The sequence below is a fragment of the Ziziphus jujuba genome, chromosome 5, assembly GCF_031755915.1.
Source record: "Ziziphus jujuba cultivar Dongzao chromosome 5, ASM3175591v1".
In the NCBI taxonomy this organism is placed as follows: Eukaryota; Viridiplantae; Streptophyta; class Magnoliopsida; order Rosales; family Rhamnaceae; genus Ziziphus; species Ziziphus jujuba.
In genome coordinates, this window is record NC_083383.1 from 5,384,589 (window position 1) to 5,401,495 (window position 16,907).

Consider the following 16,907-nt stretch of genomic DNA (forward strand, 5'->3'; position numbering starts at 1 on the left):
CCGGCTATACAATGAAGAAGTCTACCTTGGCCGAAACTTTCCTTTTCCTAAACTAATTTGGATTAATTAATTCCTTTATTTTGAATTAGGAATTAATTAATTTACAATGAAAATAATAAAATAATAACTTTCCTAAACTTATTTGTCCAGAAAATAAATAAATAAAAACTAAAAAATAATGGTAGTTTCCTAAAACAAAAAGTAGAATAAAATTAGGAAAGTATAATACTAGCTTTTTGACTAAATTGACTTTGACTATTCTTTGACCAAATTGAGCTCCAAATCAGCTTTAATATGCTTTGTAGGATGCCAAATAAGCTTATTGTGAAGTTCCTCACATTGCCCTTGCTTGGAAGTATGAGAAAAGGCTAATACAGTAAAATACAGTAAAGCCAGCAAGGAATACAGCAAATCCGGCCTTTCCTTCTCCTTGTGCGCAAACCACCTTGTTGGTCGGCTTTGAAGCTGCTTTGGCTGGTTTCTATGACTCATCCTCCATATGAATTGAACCCATAAAGATGGGGTTCCAATTCATACAACCCGGCCTCCTTATTATCACCAAAAACGTCACCCGACCCTGTTTTGGCTTCTATTGCTTGTATGAGTAAAACATGCCTTGGTTCTTTAGATGTGGCCAACCCCTCTTGACTATGTCTTATTCCTTGTATGAAGACAGCAAGATTGTCCTTGAACTTCTTGGCTTGGGCCCTAGTGATCGGTCCCACCTTCATTTGTATTGGGTCAGCACCCCAGCGGGTTGTCGGCCAAGCAGTCTCCGGTGGATTCGCATCATTCCCCTCCTCTTGAAAAGGATTTGTCCTCAAATTGAAGTCATCACCTGCAGCAAAAGGAGATAAATCAGCAACATTAAAGGTGGCACTAACATTATACTCACCCGGTAGATCAAGTTTGTAGGCATTGTCATTTATCCTCTCCAAAACTTGAAAAGGTCCATCACCCCTCGGCATGAGTTTTGATTTCCTTTGTTCGGGGAATCTTTCTTTCCTTAAATGCAGCCACACCCAATCTCCAGGTTCAAACACCATTGATTTTCGGCCTTGATTAGCCACCCTTGCATATTGCTCGGTCCTCCTCTTAATGTTTGCTCGGGTCTTCTCATGAATCTGCTTTACAAAATCAGCTTTTTATTTTCCATCTAGATTAGCACGCTCACTTAAAGGCAAGGGTGTTAAATCTAATGGAGGCAAAGGATTAAAACCATAAACAATTTCAAATGGAGTAAATTTAGTTGCTGAATGTAAAGACCTATTATATGCAAATTCAACATGTGGCAAACATTCTTCCCAAGTCCTTAAATTTCTACTAATTAATGCTCTCAACAATGCAGACAAGGTTCTATTTATTACTTCGGTTTGTCCATCAGTTTGTGGATGACAAGTAGTTGAAAATAAAAGCTTAGTACCTAATTTAGCCCACAATGTTTTCCAAAAATAGCTTAAGAACTTAGCATCCCTATCCGACACAATAGTTCTTGGCATGCCATGCAATCTTACAATTTCCTTGAAAAATAAGTTAGCAATATTGGATGCATCATCAGTTTTGTTACATGCAAAAAAATGTGCCATCTTAGAAAACCTATCTACTACAACAAATATTGAATCCTTACCTGTCCTTGACCTAGGCAACCCAAGAATAAAATCCATTGACAAATCTACCCAAGGATAGGTAGGAATCGGCAAAGGCTTATACAATCCATGCGGTTTCAATGTTGATTTTGTTTTTCGGCACTTTAAACATCTTTCACAAATTCTCTCAACATCTCTCCTCATGTTAGGCCAATAAAAATGTTCTTGCAGCAAGGATAAAGTTTTTAAAATACCAAAATGACCCATTAAACCACCCCCATGTCCTTCCCGAACCAATAATTCCCTAATACTACAATTAGGCACACAAAGTTTGTTTTCCTTAAACAAATATCCCTCAAATATGTAAAATTTATTAAATCCATGTTTCAAACAGGTTCTAAAAATTTCTCCAAAGTCACTATCATGCTCATAAAGTTCTTTCAATTGTTCAAATCCAAGCAATCTAGCATCTAAGGTAGAAAAGAGCACATACCTTCGGGATAATGCATCGGCAACCACATTTTCCTTACCTTTTTTGTAGCGGATCACATATGGAAATGTTTCAATAAACTCAATCCACTTAGCATGCCTTCGGTTGATCTTTCCTTGACCCTTGATATGCTTCAAAGACTCATGATCCGTATGAATCACAAACTCCTTTGGCATAAGATAATGCTGCCACGTCTCCAAAGCCCTCACCAAAGCATACATCTCCTTGTCATAAGTCGGGTAGTTTAGGGCAGCTCCATTCAATTTTTCACTAAAGTAGGCTATGGGCCTTCCTTCTTGCATTAAAACAGCTCCAATACCTACACCCAAAGCATCACACTCAATTTCAAAAGTCTTAGAAAAATTTGGCAAAACTAACAAAGGTGCATTACATAATTTTTCTTTTAACAAATTAAAAGATTTTTCTTGTACTTCCCCCCATTTGAAACCAACATTCTTCTTGACAACTTCATTCAATGGTGCTGCTATGGTACTAAAATCCTTGACAAATCTTCGGTAAAAGCTTGCCAAGCCATGAAAGCTCCTCACTTGGGTGATAGAAGTAGGAACCGGCCACTCTTGAATTGCTTTCACCTTAGCTTGGTCAACTTTGATTCCTGCAGCACTTACTACAAAACCTAGACACACAAGCTCTTCTTTGCAAAAGTCACATTTTTTAATGTTAGCAAATAATCTTTCCTTTCTAAGAACTTGCAAAACTTGCCTAAGTTGATCCACATGGTCATCCAAATTTCGGCTATATATTAGAATGTCATCAAAATAAACAACCACAAATTTACCAATAAATGGACGCATTACATGATTCATAAGTCTCATGAAAGTACTAGGAGCATTGGATAATCCAAAAGGCATAACTAACCATTCATACAGTCCATATTTAGTTTTGAATGCGGTTTTCCATTCATCACCTTCTTTCATCCTAATTTGGTGATAACCACTCCTAAGATCAATTTTTGTAAACATGCAAGCACCATGCAACTCATCAAGCATATCATCTAATCTAGGAATGGGATGTCTATATTTGATGGTAATATTATTTATAGCCCTACAATCAACACACATTCTCCAAGAACCATCCTTTTTAGGTACCAACAAAACAGGAACAGCACATGGACTTAAACTCTCACGAATGTATCCTTTATCAAGCAAATCACTTACCTGTTTTTGCAGCTCCTTTGTTTCTTCGGGATTGCTCCTATAAGCTGGTCTATTTGGTATGGCAGCCCCTAGAACAAAGTCAATTTGATGTTCTATCCCTCGAATAGGTGGTAGTCCACTTGGAATCTCACTTGGGAAGACATCTCCAAATTCCTTCAAAAGAGAAATCATTGAACTTGGCAATTCAAGTTCTTCAAAGTTAGTTTGATCATTGAAATAATTTTCTTTGTAAAGCATGACCAGCAAAGGTTTCTTACACTCAATAACCTTATTAATATCCCCTAAACTCAAATAAAAATTCTGGTTTTTCCCCTCTTTTCTTTCTTTTCTTTTTCTTTCTTCGGTTTGACTCTCATTGGCGGAAATTTCCAGATTCTTTGTGCTCTCGGGTTTGCTCTCTTTTCTCACCCCTCTCTCAGCTTTTTCTTGGTCTTTCCACTCAATATGAACCTTAGAAACCTTACCTTGGTCAGCAACATCAATCTTACCTTCTTGAAAGGATGGTGAAGCCGTTGGTGCCATACTTGCTTTTTCCTTGAGCTTTTCGGCTTCTCTCCTTTGTTGCATTTGTAATTGGTCATTGTAAACCTCTTTAGGAGATAATGGTTCCAGCTTGACCTTCTTTCCTTTAAACCTGAAAACAATACTATTTTCTCGACCAAAATGAGTAGCATCTTTATCAAATTGCCATGGTCTACCTAATAGTATATGTCCAGCAATCATGGGCACAATATCACATAAAACTACATCCTCATATCTACCTATATTAAATTTTACTTTGGCTTGTTTGTTTACTTTCATTTCACCACTATCATTAAGCCATTGTAATCTATAAGGTTCTGGATGTTTAATTGTTTTCAAGCCTAATTTATCAACTACAAGATTACTTATCACATTAGTACAACTCCCACTATCTATAATCATGCTACAAATTTTACCTTGCATTTCGCAGCGAGTGTGGAAGATGTTTTCTCTTTGTATCTGCTCTTCATCTTTGTAAACAGCAAGTACTCTCCTTGAAACCAAGCTCAACTCGGCATTAGATGTATCTACATGTTCAGCCTCATCTTCATTGCAATCCTCCTCTTGCTCGGTTTCAGCCCCACTTTCTTCACTTGCGGATTCCAGCTCACCATCACCCTTTAATACCATGATTCTTCTATTTGGGCATTGGCTGGCTATGTGTCCTCTTCCTTGGCACTTAAAACAAATTATTTCTCTGGATTTTTGAGGTTTAGGATCAGATTTTATCTCACCTCTAAGTGCTTGGACAGATTCGGTCTTGACCTCCCTTCTTGGCCGGTTGGTAGATTCTTCTCCCAATTTCGGCTTCAACTTGTTTTCATAAGTGGAATTGTTTTTCCAGCCACTTGAACTTGTCCTTCCACTGCTAGAAACTCCTCCAAACCGTGTACTAACACCCCTCCTCTTGAATTGGTTCTCAAGTTTAATGGCTACATGCAACATCTCCTCCAATTCCAAGTATTGTTGTAATTCAAGTTGGTTGGCAATGTCTCGGTTTAACCCTCCAAGAAATCTTGCCATGGTTGCCTCCCTATCGTCATTCATATTCAGCCTCATCATTAACATCTCCATCTCTTTGTAATAATCCTCCACGGACCTACTTCCTTGAGACAAAGATTGAAGCCTTTGATGCAGCAACCTATGGTAATGGGACGGCACAAACCGCTTCCTCATGGCTCCTTTCATTTGTCGCCATGTTGTAATTAAGTCATCACCAACTCTGCTTCGGATGCTTTGCTCTTTTGTCCACCATTGGAGTGCATAATGGCCAAACTCCATTGCTGCCAACTTCACCTTCTTACCTTCCGAATAGTTGTGGCAGTCAAAAATCATCTCCATTTTTTCTTCCCACTCCAAATAAGCCTCGGGATCACTCTTACCCATAAAAGGTGGGATATTAACCTTGATATTTCCCAACTCATCATCTGTATCTTCCCTCCTATATCTCCCATGGCCAGCTCTATCTTGGACAGCAAAGGTTTCGTCCATACCTTCCTCAAAGTCACCGTCAAATGTCTCCTCATCAAATTCCTCTCTCGGCCTCTCCCGACCTCCTCGTCCTCGGCCTCTCCCGACCTCCTCGTCCTCGGCCTCGTCCTCCATGGAATTCTTGCCTATTTCTTGTATTCGGCCTTCCTTGTGAGGCTTCTAGTCTTCCTACTCTTTGATTTACATGCTCAACTTGAGCACTAACCCGCTGTATTGATTCCAAAACAGCTCTCATGTCCAATTGGTCTCCACTCCCGGTAGCTCGGTCATCCCCATGGAATGCTACGGACTCTTCCTCATTGATCCTCAAGGGTGGATCCCCTCTTCTTATTCTAGAATCTGCCATGTTAGTAAAATACTGCAAAAATAAAATAAATCCTCACAATATTCACTCCCTCACGTGTTTCACTCAAACAAGGTCTCGACACTCGTGTTTGCACACTAGTTTCGGCTTTTACCCTCTTTTAAGCTCTCACACTCTTGCCTTTTTCCACTCAATGAATTATCTCAAAGTTCTAATTAAAACACCCACAAAACAGCAATTAGATCACTAGTATGTTTTAATTAAACTTATCAACAAAGCAGTAGCAAAAAGTAGGCAATACCGAAAGAATCCAACAAATCCTAATTTTTCGGCTTTCTAGACAAGAAAACACAAAATAATGGGAAAACGTTGGAATTTTTGAAAACTGCACCAGATGGTAGTAGATTATGAATTCAAGAATAAAATTCCAGAAAAAGAAATTCAAATACGAACAAGAATCAAAGAGAACAAAATTATAGAAAAGGGTTGGTTGTTGTTCTTGTAATTCAAGTTTTGTATCAATTCCTTTATCTAATTTTAATCCAAATAATTTAAGCACCCAAAATCCAAATATCCAGCAGCAAAAATAATTCTCCAGCAACTCAAATATTGAATAAATAATAAAAAACCAGCAGCTCCAACAAATTTCCAGCAAACAAATCAAACTCCAACAAACCGAAATATTTTTTTTCTTCTTTTTTTTTTTTTTTATTCGGCTTTACCTTCTTTTTTTTTTTTTTCACTCACAGAACATAAACAACTGCAGTAGCAAGAATAATTACGAAAATTGCAATTCCAACTCCAAAACAAACACCAAACCCGTGACCTCCAAATAAACACAAATGTGCAGTTTTTTTTTTTTTTTTTTAATGTTGCCACAAACTCTTTTTTTTTTTTTTTTTGAATATATGAATGCAAATTTCTAAGACTAAAATAGAAAAGGAAAATCAACAAAAACCAAAATTATCAAGAACAATGATAAAAGACAACCAACAAATTAGGAAACAAAAATACGATAAAACTAGGAAACCTAATTCAACTAGGAATGAAATTTTTTTTTTTTTTTTTTTAAGATGCAGAACGTGTATGGGATGGATGCAACCTTAACCTAATGCTAAAATTGCAGAATAACACAAAAACAAATAAAGCAAATAAAGATAGATCAAACCTGAACAAAACTTAGCTCTGATACCAAATGATACGAACCTAGGACGACCTGCTCCTAAACCCGTATTATATTAGCTCGGATCTTTAATTAAGTTCAAGTTCTAATGGAATGAACCTCAACCCCTAACCAACCTGTGGTTAGAAACCTTGGTATGATGAAGACGCCACAATAGGGGATGGAAAACCTATTGATAAGTCAAGCTAAAACAACCAATTCTCTAATGGTGTTTTAGGTGTTCTCAAAGAACAAAGAGATAATTAATCTCACAAGTATTTTCTTAATCAAATCAAAGTTGTATTCTTATTGAAAAATACGCCTTTAAATAGGCTTTAAAAGAAACAAAATAAATCCTAAAAACCCTAGGAAAAACCAGCCATACAATGAAGAAGCCTACCTTGGTCGAAACTTTCCTTTTCCTAAACTAATTTGGATTAATTAATTCCTTTATTTTGAATTAGGAATTAATTAATTTACAATGAAAATAATAAAATAATAACTTTCCTAAACTTATTTGTCCAGAAAATAAATAAATAAAAACTAAAAAATAATGGTAGTTTCCTAAAACAAAAAGTAGAATAAAATTAGGAAACTATAATACTAGCTTTTTGACTAAATTGACTTTGACTATTCTTTGACCAAATTGAGCTCCAAATCAGCTTCAATATGCTTTTTAGGATGCCAAATAAGCTTATTGTGAAGTTCCTCACGTTGCCCTTGCTTGGAAGTATGAGAAAAGGCTAATACAGTAAAATACAGTAAAGCCAGCAAGGAATACAGCAAATCCGGCCTTTCCTTCTCCTTGTGCGCAAACCACCTTGTTGGTCGGCTTTGAAGCTGCTTTGGCTGGTTTCTATGACTCATCCTCCATATGAATTGAACCCATAAAGATGGGGTTCCAATTCATACAACCCGGCCTCCTTATTATCACCAAAAACGTCACCCGACCCTGCTTTGGCTTCTATTGCTTGTATGAGTAAAACAGGCCTTGGTTCTTTAGATGTGGCCAACCCCTCTTGACTATGTCTTATTCCTTGTATGAAGACAGCAAGATTGTCCTTGAACATCTTGGCTTGGGCCCTAGTGATCGGTCCCACCTTCATTTGTATTGGGTCAGCACCCCAGCGGGTTGTCGGCCGAGCAGTCTCGGGTGGATTCGCATCATTTATATTTGCCTCTCAGCAAATAATTTTTTTTCCACAAGGGATCATGATGTCTTTCTACGGAATCGTAGGTCTTTTTATTAGTTCCTATTTGTGGTGCACAATTTCACGGAATGTAGGTAGTGGTTATGATCGATTCAATATAAAAGAAGGAATAGTGTGTATTTTTCATTGGGGATTTCATGGAAAAAAATCATCGCATCTTCCTTCAATTCCTTATGAAAGAAATTCAATCCATTAGAATAGAAGTTAAAGAGGGTATTTATGCTCGTCATGCCCTTTATATGGAAATCAGAGGCCAGGGGTCCATTCCTTTGACACGTACTACTAAGAATTTGACTCTACAAGAAATTGAGTAAAAAGCTGCCGAATTGGCCTATTTCTTGCATGTACCAATTGAAGTATTTTGAAACAAGAACTGAAGAATGACAACTTTCTTAGCAAGAGGGAAAAAATGAAAACTCAAGAATCCTCTTTTTTATGTAGCACAACTTAACTGAAGTTTCTTCAGAATGCTCATTCGAGCTAAATGCAAACGAACAAGCAACAATCATAAAACAAAATTGCTTGTTTTTTTCAAATTTGAAGTGCACTCTTTCTTATTGTATTTTGGTATTGTTTTTCTGTTTTCTTTCTAAATTCAAGGACTAACCACTTTACTGAATCACAAATAAAAAATAGGAAATAGATTCATGGGCTCTATAACTTTTAGTGTAGTAGAACCGATGCTTGATAGAAAGAGAAATAGTAATATTGAGTTGACAAATGAGACGAGTTTCTTTTAAAAATTCCCAGATGAAAAAATGGCAAAAAAGAAAGCATTCATTTCCTTTATATATCTTTCATTTATAGTATTTTTGCATTGATGGATCTCTTTCTCATTTAGTAAAAGTATGGAATCTTGGGTTACTAATTGGTGGCATACTAGGCACTCTGAAATTCATAGAATTAGAAGAACTCTCCCTCTTGGATGAAATGATAAACGAACACCTGGAAACACATTTACCAAAGCCTCACTATGGAATCTACAAAGAAACGATCCAATTAATCAAAATGCACAATGAGAATCGTATGAATACGTTTTTTCATTTCTCGACAAATATAATCTCTTTTGTTATTCTAAGCGGTTATTCTATTCTAGGTAATGACAAACTTGTTATTCTTAACTCTTGGGTTCAAGAATTCCTATATAACTTAAGCTACACAATATAAGCATTTTCTATTCTTTTATTAACTGATTTATGTATAGGATTCCATTCGCTACATGGTTGGGAACTAATGATTGGCTCTGTCTACAAAGATTTTGGATTTGTTCATAATGATCAAATTATATCAGGTCTTGTTTCTACTTTTCTAGTCATTTTAGATACCATTTTTAAATATTGGATCTTTCGTTATTTAAACCGTGTATCTCCATCACTTATAGTCATTTATCATTCAATGAATGACTGAAAAGTGATAGACCGATTCAATTATAATGCTTGTTACTTTGTACATAAGCAACCCATTCAAAATTGTACTTATTCTTTCTACCCATATGGGGGCTTCCTTTAATGTTCCAGTAAAATTATTTCAATAAATAGCAAAATCATAGATAGGGAACTATACTAGAGACTTATCTAATTTTATTGTAGAAATTTTTGGGATCAATGATTGGACCATGTAAACTATAAATACCTTTTCTTGGATAAAGGAAGAGATTACTCAATCTATTTCCGTCTTGCTCATGATATAGATGAGAACTTAGGCACTCATTTTAAATGCATATCCCATTTTTGCACAGCATGTTTATGAAAATCCACGAGAAGCGACCGTCTGTATTGTATGTGCCATTTTCCATTTAGCTAATAAGCCCATGGATATCGCGGTTCCATAAGCGGTACTTCCTGATAGTGTATTTGAATTAGTTGTTCGAATTCCTTATGATCTGCAACTGAAACAAGTTCTTGCTAATGTTAAAAAAGGAGCTTTGAACATAGGGGCTGTTCTTATTTTACCTGAAGGGTTTGAATTAGCCCCTCCTGATTGTATTTCACCCGAGATTAAAGAAAAGATAGGCAATCTATCTTTTCAGAGCTACCGTCCTACTAAAAAAATTTACTTATGATAGGTCATGTTCCTGGTCAGAAATATAGTGAAATCACCTTTCTTATTCTTTCTCCAAACCCTGCAACTAAGAAAGATGTGCACTTCTTAAAATATCCCATATACGTAGGCGGCAATAAGGGACGTGGTCAGATTTATCTCGATGGAAGCAAGAGTAACAATAATGTTTATAATGCTACAGCGTCGAGTATAGTAAGCAAAATCATACGAAAAGAAAAAGGGGGATACGAAATAACCATAGTGGATGCATCAGATGGACGTCAAGTGGCTGATATTATCCCTCCAGGACCAGAACTTCTTGTTTCAAAGGGAGAATCCATCAAACTTGATCAACCAATAACGATCAATCCTAATGTGGGTGAATTTGGTTAGGGGGATGGGGAAATAGTACTTCAAGATCCATTACGTGTCCAAGGACTTATGCTCTTCTTGGCATCTGTTATTTTGGCACAAATATTTTTGATTCTTAAAAAGAAATAGTTTGAGAAGGTTCAATTGTCTAAAATGAATTTCTAGATCTGAAGATTTATCCACACCAAGCTCTAAAAACAATCTAACTTTTGTCGCCAATTATGTTATGCAATTATGGATGATTAAAAAAGTTCTGAAAAACTTCTTCTTCTTTTTTTATATTTTTTATACCCAAGTTTGGGAATTGAATTACTTAGACCGCACTCCTAGTATGTATACGATGAAGAAGACTATTTGAGTTTACTCCCCTCTTCTTTATTTCTTTATTTTTTTATTTCTTTGTTTTTTCAATCCAAATTGAAGCGGTATGATTATGTCAATATTGTTAGATTTCAATGTCATAGAATAAATCAATAGTTTTCTATTCTATTGGATACTAAAAATTAAGAGATAAATAACCGTAGAATAGAAACCAAAGTATAAAAGAGATGAGAGGAACATAAGTAGTGATAGTGGACAAAAAAAAGATATAGGAAACTTTAGCAAGCAAATAGAACTTCTTCAATGAACTTAGAAAACTTATTAAAAAAAATAGATATAATTGTGGTTGTGTTGTCCAAAAAGAGGAAATAGAGTGATTCCTTCGTGATTTTTGAAAGTATCGTCGGATACTATCGAGGACAGATGTTTTAAATCGAGTAGTGAAGTGAGTTTTCCAAAAACATCATAAAAAATGAAACGGAGTTTTTTGAAACATTGGAAAAAGTGATCCATTTTTTTACTATTTAGATGAATAAACTATTATAATTATTCAGAACTCAATGGGCCTACCCCCTCTTTCTTTGTCTAATTCTAGGGGGCACCGTTGAGTTCTTATGCTTTCATGTCATGTCTATAACTTGGTTCATCCTATTACTAAAGGGATGAACCTAATCCATAATATGAACCATAAAAGAAATGCTGATTAAATCAATCACAAGAATGCCAGTTATAGTACCTATTAGCCAAAGAGGAATCCTTCCAGTAGCATCGGCCATTTTTCCTACCTTCCTCCACATTTCATCATAGAGACATAAACAGCCATAGATAATTATAAGATTATATCCTTCTGAATGAGAGAAGAGAATTCCTACTATATTTTTACTATTCTTTTTTCTTCTTTTAACTGAAGAAATAATTGGAAAATAAAACAGCAAGTACAAAAATGAGTAATAACCCCTAGTAGAGATTGGTATGATTCAATTCAACATGTTGTTCATTTGGGTTTGATTGTGTTGTAGCTTTATGATTCAGATTATACTTATCGTTGGATGAACTGCATTAGTGATATTGACCCCAAAAAAGAAACGGTAGGTACAACAGCTAACCATCACATTGTAAAAATTGGATAGGTTCTATCTATAGTCATTGGGGCCTCCTAAAAAGATTTACTAAATTCATCAAGTTATTCCAAAGGATCAAAACGGCCAGATATTAATGGAATTTCTTGTCGGCTTTCTGTAAAATACTCGTTTGGACGGGGGTTTCCAAATACATCGTAAGCTAAACCAGTGCTGACAAATAGCCAACCTGCAATGAATAGGGGACGTATAGTGATGCTATGAATGACCCAATATCGACTACTAGTAATAATATTAGCAAAAGAACATTCTCTTGTGCTTCTAGACATGTTAAGCTCTGCATATTCTTGTACAGTCAAAGGGGAATCGATTCCCCAAAAGTTGAAATCAGTAAATTTCCATTTACTAAAATCGAATATTTTCTTTGTGAGATTGTCAATGTTGTACTAAAGGTGTCTTTAGAGTATAGCAAATAAGTATAGCTATTCTTCTTCCAACACAGCAACAAAATTTAACAATCCGTATCAAAATGAAGTGTTAGATAATTTCTTTCTTCTTTTCTTGTTGATTGTCCATGTAGAATTATGTAATATTCGATAGAAAATACCTCATATTCCTATAGTACTCATAGTAGTACTTGTAATATAAGGGTTTTCTCTATTATTGGCTTTGGGCTCGAAACTGAGGATCATGTAAAATGTGAATCTGATGGTTTCTTGGTTTCTAATAATTTATGAAGGAAATTATCATATTCTCAGGATTCAATTAGATGTTCCAATTTAAAAAATACTTTTTTGGTTGGAGAAAATGTTTTTTGTTGGAATTGTTTTTTTCATTTTAAGGTATTGGTTAGTCGTCCAGTAACAAGTAACAATAGTAGATAGTATTCAATGAAAGTACTAAGAGAAAATAAAAACAAATACTCATGATATATGCATTGGTGTCGTATTAGACCCAAAAGAAAGGGTCGTTCTTGATCTAATTACAAGGATGGGGCTATGTAATATGGAAAGACAAAATGTAAAACCCCATTTTGAGTATTTGATCATACGAGACTTTTTTTCTTTTCATTCAAGAGATTATGTGAATGAACCTACTACTGAATCTAGTAAGTTCAATTTCAATTTAAAGTAAATATAAATAAAAGTCATTTTCATTAGAAGATAAGGTCACTTATCATTCTAAAAATAAAATAAAATGGATTCGTCGATACAATAAAAAAAAAAGATTAAACTAGAAATTATTTTCTCATTTCTGTTTTCCATAGTCATTCAAAGAAAGTTTCGTTTTTGGAATGAAGTTCTAAACAAAGTTTATTACTTTAATATTAATAATATTAATAATATTTATAATAATAATTAATATTCTATATCTACAGACTATAGATATATATTGGTTATTAGTATTCTAAATACTATTCTATTAGTTACTAGTTTACTTTACTCAAGAGTTGCTCAAGGAATCTATTGATTCCAACTTTGTGAAGGGGTAGATGTCCCAGATGATGAATTGATTTCTTACCTATGTTACTCTATTTTCATCAGTACTGTCTATAATTATAATAATTGCTGAATCAAAAACTTTCAATTGAACTTATCCTTTCAATTGGTATTTTTTCTTATCCTTGTATCTTTCAAAAATGAAAACTTAGGGAAGTGCTTTATAAACATATGTATTAAAAAAAAAAACATATTGTATTTAAATTTATCCTCTTCATGCTTACTATAACTAGTTATTTTGGTTTTCTACTAGTAGCTTTGACTATAACCTCAGCTTTATTTATCGGTCTAAACAAGTACGACTTATTTGAAATTAATTGCATGTACCATTCCTAAAAAAAAAAACTTCTATGGTAGTTCATATATTTTTAAAATTCCGTACCCAGTCAATTTTCAATTCTTGGTTATTGAGATTCATTGGTAATATAGATTAATATTTAAGGATAGAATAGATATATTACCTCTCCTTTTGTCCATTCAAAGAAATTGAAATGATTGAAGTTTTTCTAATTGGAATTGGCTTAGGTCTAATTCCTATTACTTTGGCTGGATTATTTGTAACTGCATATTTACGATACAGACGTGGTGATCAATTGGACCTTTGATTAATTAACATCTTTTTTTTTTCATTGACCTCCTACTTTCTTTTCCTTTAATCTATAGGAGGTCAAATTAAGATTGTTGTTAAAGTATTTCATTGTAATTTTTGATTGAACAAATAACTATAATGGAATCACGCTCTATAGGATTTGAACCTACAACATCAGGTTTTGGAGAACCACATTCTACTAAACTAAACTAAGAGCCCTTTATTATCACAAAAATAATTTTATGACCCAATTTGTCTTCCATGTATATACTATCGTACAAAATATAATAAAATTAAAGATTGATTTTGTATATCCAATTTTAATCAATTTCAATCGATCCCTCATTACTGCCTATAAGTAATAGGCAGGAATGATAGGATTTGAACCCATGACATTTTGTACCCAAAACAAACGCGCTACCAAGCTGCGCTACATCCCTTTCAATTGGCCTACAGTGTCATTGTAGAAAATCTCTGTCTTGTTTTCCACATCTTTGTTTCTTCCATTAATATACACAACCTATATTGCTATTTCATCTTTTTTGTCTCATATATCACATAGCATATAATAATAAAAGACTTATATTATATATGTATTAAATAAAGATAAAACCCGCTGTAAAGTAAAAAAAACAAATTAATATTTTTTGGGAATTCTCAGGTAGAAGTAAAAAGGGACATATTTTTTTTGTTTTAAGAAAAGAAATACCGACTATTTACTGTACTGAATCATTGTATATTTCAATTTGAATTAGCGATTCTCCATGCAAATACACATCGGGTCATATATGTATTACCATTATGTAACACATTTTAGAATAAAATTACAATAACGAATAAAGAAGGAGGATTTTCAATGCGAGATCTAAAAACATACCTCTACGTGGAACCAATAGTAAGTACTCTATGGTTCGGGTCTTTAGCAGGTTTATTGATAGAGATCAATTGTTTATTTCCGGATGCATTGATATTTCCTTTTTTTTTCATCCTACCTAGTGAGATTGGGGGGGGGGGGGGGGGGTGAAGAAGATTAGAGATACAATCAAAATTTGTAACTAATCCCTTTCCTTCTCTTCTTATTTTTTTTTTTTTCTATAATAAACAGAAATGTGATGGTTGTAGCAACAATATCATACAAGATATTTAAATGAAATACTGTACAGTGATTTGCATCTATTATAAAGTATAAATCAAATATAGTTAGAAATCATTATATTTCTCTTTGTTATTATAGTGATTATTGATTCATTAAAATTGAAAGGAAATCTTTCATAATTTTATTTCAAGTTAGTAACTTCTATTTTTTTTATTTTTCATTCCTTTCTTCTTCCCTTCGGATTGGAAAATAGAAAAATGAAGTAACTCAAAAACCCAAAGGACATTCATGGCCAAGGGTAAAGATGTACGAGTAACAGTTATTTTGGAATGTATTGCTTGTGTTCAGAACCGTGTTAATAAAAAATCAATGGGCATTTCCAGATATATTACTCAAAAGAATCGACATAATACGCCCAGTCGATTGGAATTGAGAAAATTCTATACCTTTTGTTACAAACATACGATTCATAGTGAAATAAAGAAATAGATCAAACTTATTGCCTCCGTGTCCACCTTCCAACCGAAGGAAGGTGAAAAACGACATATTATATATTACATAACCATTTCTATAACATATATTAAATATAAACAAATCATTTTTATTAATTAATTCTAAATAATTTTTGATCATTTTTGTTTTGACCAATTGAAATAGGAGTAGGATTTGCGAGATACGGAATAAACAAACCATGGATAAATCCAAGCGATTATTTTTTAAATCCATGCGATCTTTTCGTAGGTGCTTGCCCTAGATCCAATCAGGGGATCGAAATGATTATCAAAACATGGGTTTAATTGGTCGATTTATTAGTGAACACGGAAAAATATTATCTAGACGGGTGAATAAATTGACTTTAAAGCAACAATGTTTAATTACCGTCGCTATAAAACAAGCTCGTATTTTATCTTGGTTACCTTTTCTTAATAATGAGAAACAATTTAAAAGAAGCGATTCAACCACTCAAACTGCTGGTATGAGAACTAAAAATAAATAACTCTTCAATTGAATCAAAACAAAATTCCAGTCCGAACTCAAATGCGAATTTATGTTCTGTTCGAAAACTTTGAGAATCTAGGTTTGATTATCGTGTCGTAAGAAAAAAAATAATTGGGAAAGACGAATAAATCTTCTTTTATTGAACGTGTTTGTTCACTTTGACAAGTTTCTCATACGATGATATTTTATCATACTAATTTTATCCTTGGGAGTGGAATAATAGCTGGAAATGGCTGTTAATAACTCGTAGGCTGAGCAGCAAAAGGAGGAATCCTCCGGAGGAGAGGCTCACGTCTAATTTGCTAGTTGGTGAGGCAATAGCTTACCAAGGTGATGATCAGTAGCTGGTTTAAGAAGATGATCACCCACACTGGGACAGAGACATGGCTTAGACTCCTACGGGAGGCAGCAGTGGGAAATTTTCCACAATGGATGAAAGCCTGACAGAGCAATGCCACATGTAGGTAGAAAGGCCTACCGTCATGAACTTCTTTTCTTGGAGAAGAAACAATGATGGTATATAGGGAATAAGCATCAGCTAACTCTGTGCCAGCAGCTATGGTAATACAGAGAATGCAAGTGTTAGGTCCACCGTCAAATCCCAGGGCTCAACCCTGGATAGGTGGTGGAAACTACCAAGTTGGAGTATGGTAGGGGCACAGGGAATTTTTGGTGGAGCGGTGAAATGCGTAGAGATTGGAAAGAACACCAACAGCAAAAGCATTTTGATGGGCCGACACTGACACTGAGAGGTGAAAGCTAGGGGAGCGAATGGGACTAGATACCCTAGTAGTCCTAGCCGTAAATGATGGATGCTAGGTGTTATGCATATCGATCCGTGCAGTGCTATAGCTAATGCATTAAGTGTCCCACCTGGGGAGTACATTCACAAGAATGAAACTCAAAAGAATTGATGGGGGCCCGCATAAGCGGTGGAGCATGTGGTTTAATTTGATGCAAAGCGAAGA

The 16,907-nt window shown here is 34.7% G+C and overlaps 1 non-coding gene and 1 pseudogene across 1 annotated transcript; one reads left to right on the plus strand and one right to left on the minus strand.

The window, feature by feature from the left end:
* Window positions 1–9,559: 9,559 nt before the first annotated feature.
* LOC132803917 (cytochrome f-like) lies at window positions 9,560–10,521 on the plus strand (annotated as a pseudogene).
* A 3,689-nt stretch (window positions 10,522–14,210) lies between these two features.
* TRNAP-UGG (transfer RNA proline (anticodon UGG)) lies at window positions 14,211–14,284 on the minus strand. The gene has a single exon. It is a non-coding gene; the product is annotated as a tRNA-Pro (tRNA).
* Between the last annotated feature and the right edge of the window lie 2,623 nt (window positions 14,285–16,907).